Raw genomic sequence first — 6398 nt, forward strand, 5'->3', positions numbered from 1 at the left:
TTGAGGTCAGTGTGTTTCGAGAAAAGTTGAAAAATTGATCAAGTCGAGTGAGGAGGGTCTTCTTGGACCTTTTGCCACAAGTGCTCTTTTGGGGTAAAATTAAACGCCGCTTACAGTCGACTCGTGTCGACGTCAGCGAGCTGCCCTCCGAATCTCAGGGGCGTAGCTTGTCTAGTTTTCGAGTTGTAGGTATGCGGGTAAAACTAACCTGTCCGAAAGTGGGCTCATGTTCCTTAGCGTTACCTCGAATAACTTTTTGGCCAGTGAAGCTAGAGGGGTGAAACTACGACCAATCGCCTTGTCTCCGGCCGGCCTATCCGTCTATGGGTGTCCGGCGGAGGTAACCCGACTGAGCAAAATTTTCACCAAAAAAGTGGAATATTTTACCCGGGTAAAATCTAACTAGTCCCGCGACGGTCTAAACCCAACTCACGTTCCCTTTTTATGGGTGAACAATCCAACGCTTGGTGAATTCTGCTTCACAATGATAGGAAGAGCCGACATCGAAGGATCAAAAAGCGACGTCGCTATGAACGCTTGGCCGCCACAAGCCAGTTATCCCTGTGGTAACTTTTCTGACACCTCTTGCTTAAAACTCATAAAGTCAAAAGGATCGATAGGCCCTGCTTTCGCAGTCCGTATTCGTACTGAAAAATCAGGATCAAGCCAGCATTTGCCCTGTTGCTCTACGCGAGGTTTCTGTCCACGCTGAACTGGCCTTAGGACACCTGCGTTATCGTTTGGCAGATGTACCGCCCCAGTCAAACTCCCCACCTGATAATGTCCTCGGAGCGGATCGCGGCGGACGCGGACGCCCGGTCAGGCTAACGCAAGGCCGAAATCAGCTGCTCATAGAGCTGCCTGGACCACCGGCTACTCTCAGCTGTCTTCCTCGAGCGTGGTGGACTGCTCGGAGGAGTTGTCCCCCCGCCGGCTCCCACGGCGTGCTTCACCACCGGGTCCTCGGAAACCCTCAGACGTTGGAGGAGATCCTCCTTCAGTCGAGGGACCCGTGTGGTTAGGCTAGGTATGCCCAGTCCCCCATCCACTACTGCCGCATGGAAATACCTAAGGGGCGTATCCATCTGCAGGTGGAGGCAGGACCGGGTAAACCGCCTGATGACCCGGTCGATTCGGCCTAGCTGGCCGGCCGTAGCCGCCATGTTTACCAGCGGGTAGAGCAGCTGAGGTACTATGATGTTCACTAAGCCCCAGAACTTCTGCTGGGGCTTTCCCGGTGCTCTCAATAGCCTACCAAGCTTCCGCACAAGATCTTCGTGTGCCTGGTACGCCGTTGCCCCTCCGCCGGCGCCCATCTGGACACCCAGGTACTTATAAAATTCCCCGGGTGCCAATGCTTGGATAGGCCTCCCCAAAATGATAAAAGGGGTTGTATCTTGGGCCCATGTCTTCTTTTTCTTGTTGGCTGCAATGCCTAGCGTGGCGCACTTGCCCAAACCCACTTCAAGGCCCTGAAGCGCTGCGGCTTCCGCAAGGTTATTTAATGAAGCTTGCAGGCCCGAGCGGGTCGAGGACATTAGCGCCACGTCATCGGCAAAGGCGAGGTACCCGATCTTATTGGTACCTGCCTGTACCCCGATGCTGTTGGGGAGTGCAGCCAGGGCCCAGTCCAGGCAGATATTAAACAAGTAGGGGGAGAGGGGTCCCCCTGCAGGACGCCCCTGGTGATGTTAGTGGGGTCGCCTGCGTCAATTTTGGTGGCAGCGTTTCCGTACATCTGGCAGACGTACTCAGTGAGTTTAGATGGAAAACCCCACCTAGTGCACGCTGCCAGCAGGGATGGGTGACCCACTGAGTCAAACGCCTTTTTAAAATCTACCCACGCAACATACAGGTTAGAGGGGGCCTGCTGCGCCGACTTAATCATCGATCGTAAGACAGCGATGTTTGTGGCGCAGCCCTCCTCCTCTTAAAGCCCTTCTGCTGCGCAGGCAGAGGCGTATCCCGGTCCAGCCGTCTCGCTAGGATCTGGTTTATGAGCCTTGTAATCAGGGGAGTAATTGTGATGGGCCGGAGATCCCCCGGTGCCGATGGAGATGGCACTTTGGGCAGCAGAATGGTTCTGCCTTTACCCAGTCGGGGGGCAGAGCCCCCAGCCAGAGGCACCCGTTGACCACCCAGGTAAGCTTGGCTAGCCAGAGCCCCGCCAGGTCGCTAGTGAGACGACCGTCGGGGCCCGGTGCCGTTCAGTGCCCGGTGGCCTTCAGTGCCGCTTCGACCTCCTCCTCCGCGACGGCGCCCATCACTGATGGGCTGACCCGTCTAACGGGATCCGGGGTCCGGCGGTCCTCTGGACTTGGCCGACTAAACAGCCCCTTCCAGAAGGTTAAAGAACCTCCGGGGTGCTGAGAAGATCATCACCACTCAATACTTTCTTCAGCACCCGGCCTCTGTCCCTCCGATACTGGGTTTGAAAGGCTGCATACTTTATCCTCCTCATCCTCGATGGAGTGAGGTTTGCGTGATGCCCCGATCTTGGTGGGGCAACACGTGGGGGGCGAGCAGGAATCCAGGCTTCGAATTGTGCCTGGATGTCTGCCAGATGTCTTGGTTTGGGAATGGAGAGGCTTTCTGAGGCCGCCTCAACGGATTCTTTCAGGGCACTGGCAAGCTCCCCGTCATCCTCCGTCGGTGCGGCCTCTTCCGCCTCTCCACTGCGGCTGAGCGCACGTTCTAAAGCTGCCGGGGCTTCTGCTGGCTGCGCATCCAGTTCAGCCCCGGGTCGCTCATCAGCTCCTGCACCCCCTCTCCGTGCCCTTACGGGAGACCCACCAACGGCGGCCCTAGGTCTACGAGGCCGCCGCGGACTCCTGCGCAGTGATCGCAGACAGTCCTGGTACAGTGATCGCAGACAGTCCTGGTACTGCCGGTTTTTACGATGCGAGGTAACCGAATCAAGAGTACGGTGGGGGAGAACCTGTGCTCAGATTGACTCGCATAGCTCCGCGACCGAGAGCTCAGGGTGGTCCCTTTCAGAGGTGGCCTTAAGGCTGTCCTCTTCCGGGTCCCACCTGGCCCTCGGCCGGGTCACTGTCTCCTGCAAAAGCGCCGCATGGAATGTCTCTGGGTGGGCTCTACGTTGGTGAAGCCTACGCCCTGGGAAGGAGGCGTAGGTCAGGCCACACTCGGGACAGGTAGGGGAGCGGTCTTGGCCCCGACCGGCGACAGCTTCCGCCATCCTGGCTGTGGATAGGCGAAATTAAGAAGGGTAAGAAGACTGTCGCTGTGAGGTGAGCGTTCAGTTACGCAGGGATTAGAGGGGTGGCGGGTAAACCCCAACCCTGCGTATCCAGCGGACCACCTGGAGGCCACTCACCAAGGGTAATTATGTTTCTGGTCTACCCCAGGCCTTTTGGGTTCGACCGTCATGATACTCATAGGCTACCGCTTTAGAGTCATAGTTACTCCAGTTGTAAACTGGACCCGTAAAAAGTTTCTTGCGGCAGTGCTGGGTCTGCGAAAAAGCCTACGTGATTAACACGATGGTGCAGACTTGAGCGGTTGAGCTGTCGCAAATACCTAAAGCACGGGCATCAGGTGCTGGCGCGTTACCCCCGTTTACCCGCCACGATTCATGACTGAGGGCTTCGTCCAGCGCTCAAGACGCAAAGTTTACCCGCCACACACCAAATTGTATGTCGTATGAAGGGTCAGTGTCTCCTTGACCTGTCCGTTACTCCAGCCGTTTACCCGTGACTCGAGCAGTCGGTGACTGCCTCGGCCAGCGCTCAGGAGGCAAAGCGAACCATTAAGGGTGAGCGACCTACCACGGCCGATTACCCGCTGGCCTCGGCCAGCGCTCGCGAGGCCTGAGTCCGTTACTCCCGCCGTTTAGCCGTCAGTTACTGCCTCGGCCAGCGCTCAAGAGGCAAAGCGAACCATTATTAAGGGAGAGCGACCTACCTCCGCCAATTACCCACTTGCCTCGTCCAGCACTCACGAGGCAAAACGAACCATTATTAAGTGCGAGCGAGCTACCCCCGCTGATTACCCGCTTGCCTCGTCCAGCGCTCACGAGGCAAAACGAGCCATCAGGTGCTGGCGCTTTACCCCCTCCCCCCCGTTTACCCGCCATACGATTCATGACTGAGGGCCTCGTCCAGCGCTCATGACGGAAAGTTTACCCACCGCACACCAAATTAAATGTCGTATGATGGGCCAGTGTCTCCTTGACTTGTCCGTTACTCCAGCCGTTTACCAGTCACTCGAGCAGTCGGTGATTCCCTCGGCCAGCGCTCAGGAGGAAAAGCGAACCATTAAGGGCGAGCGACCTACCCCCGCCGATTACCCGTTGGCCTCGGCCAGCACTCGCGAGGCCTGAGTCCGTTACTCCCGCCGTTTACCCGTCAGTGACTGCCTCGCCAGCGCTCAAGAGGCAAATCGAACCATTAAGGGCGAGCGACCTACCCCCGCCGATTACCCGCTGGCCTCGGCCAGCGCTCGCGATGCCTGATTCCGTTACTCCCGCCGTTTACCCGTCAGTGACTGCCTCGGCCAGCGCTCAAGAGGCAAAGCGAACCATTAAGGGCGAGCGACATACCCCCGCCGATTACCCGCTGGCCTCGGCCAGCGCTCGCGAGGCCCGAGTCCGTTACTCCCGCCGTTTACCCGTAAGTTACTGCCTCGGCCAGCGCTCAAGAGGCAAAGCGAACCATTAAGGGTGAGCGACCTACCACGGCCGATTACCCGCTGGCCTCGGCCAGCGCTCGCGAGGCCTGAGTATGTTACTCCCGCCGTTCACCCGTCAGTGACTGCCTCGCCAAGCGCTCAAGAGGCAAAGCGAACCATTAAGGGCGAGCGACCTACCCCAGCCGATTACCCGCTGGCCTCGGCCAGCGCTCGCGAGGCCTGAGTCCGTTACTCCCGCCGTTTAGCCGTCAGTTACTGCCTCGGCCAGCGCTCAAGAGGCAAAGCGAACCATTATTAAGGGAGAGCGACCTACCTCCGCCGATTACCCGCTTGCCTCGTCCAGCACTCACGAGGCAAAACGAACCATTATTAAGTGCGAGCAAGCTACCCCCGCTGATTACCCGCTTGCCTCGTCCAGCGCTCACGAGGACAAAACGAGCCATCAAGTGCTGGCACGTTACCCCCCACCCCGTTTACGCGCCATACGATTCATGAGTGAGGGCCTCGTCCAGCGCTCAGGACGGAAAGTTTACCCGCCGCACACCAAATTAAATGTCGTATGAAGGGCCAGTGTCTCCTTGACTTGTCCGTTACTCCAGCCGTTTACCCGTCACTCGAGCAGTCGGTGATTCCCTCGGCCAGCGCTCAGGAGGAAAAGCGAACCATTAAGGGCAAGCGACCTACCCCCGCCGATTACCCGTTGGCCTCGGCCAGCACTCGCGAGGCCTGAGTCCGTTACTCCCGCCGTTTACCCGTCAGTGACTGCCTCGCCAGCGCTCAAGAGGCAAATCGAACCATTAAGGGCGAGCGACCTACCCCCGCCGATTACCCGCTGGCCTCGGCCAGCGCTCGCGAGGCCTGATTCCGTTACTCCCGCCGTTTACCCGTCAGTGACTGCCTCGGCCAGCGCTCAAGAGGCAAAGCGAACCATTAAGGGCGAGCGACATACCCCCGCCGATTACCCGCTGGCCTCGGCCAGCGCTCGCGAGGCCCGAGTCCGTTACTCCCGCCGTTTACCCGTAAGTTACTGCCTCGGCCAGCGCTCAAGAGGCAAAGCGAACCATTAAGGGTGAGCGACCTACCACGGCCGATTACCCGCTGGCCTCGGCCAGCGCTCGCGAGGCCTGAGTATGTTACTCCCGCCGTTCACCCGTCAGTGACTGTCTCGCCAAGCGCTCAAGAGGCAAAGCGAACCATTAAGGGCGAGCGACCTACCCCCGCCGATTACCCGCTGGCCTCAGCCAGCGCTCGCGAGACCTGAGTCCGTTACTCCCGCCGTTTACCCGTCAGTTACTGCCTCGGTCAGCGCTCAAGAGGCAAAGCGAACCATTAAGGGCGAGCAACCTACCCCCACCGATTACCCGCTGGCCTCGACCAGCGCTCGCGAGGCCTGAGTCCGTAACTCCCACCGTTTAGCCGTCAGTTACTGCCTCGGCCAGCGCTTAAGAGGCAAAGCGATCCATTATTAAGGGAGAGCTACCTACCACCGCCGATTAACCGCTTGCCTCGTCCAGCACTCACTAGGCAAAACGAACCATTATTAAGTGCGAGTGAGCTACCCCCTCTGATTACCCGCTTGCCTCGTTCAGCGCTCACGAGGCAAAACCAGCCATTAGGTACTGGCGCGTTAATCCCCCCACCTCGTTTACCCGTTACACGATTCATGACTGAGGGCCTCGTCCAGCGCTCAAGACGCAAAGTTTACCCGCCACACACCAAATTGTATGTCGTATGAAGGGCCAGTGTCT

The sequence above is a fragment of the Eriocheir sinensis genome, unplaced genomic scaffold (assembly GCF_024679095.1).
Source record: "Eriocheir sinensis breed Jianghai 21 unplaced genomic scaffold, ASM2467909v1 Scaffold52, whole genome shotgun sequence".
Taxonomy (NCBI): domain Eukaryota; kingdom Metazoa; phylum Arthropoda; class Malacostraca; order Decapoda; family Varunidae; genus Eriocheir; species Eriocheir sinensis.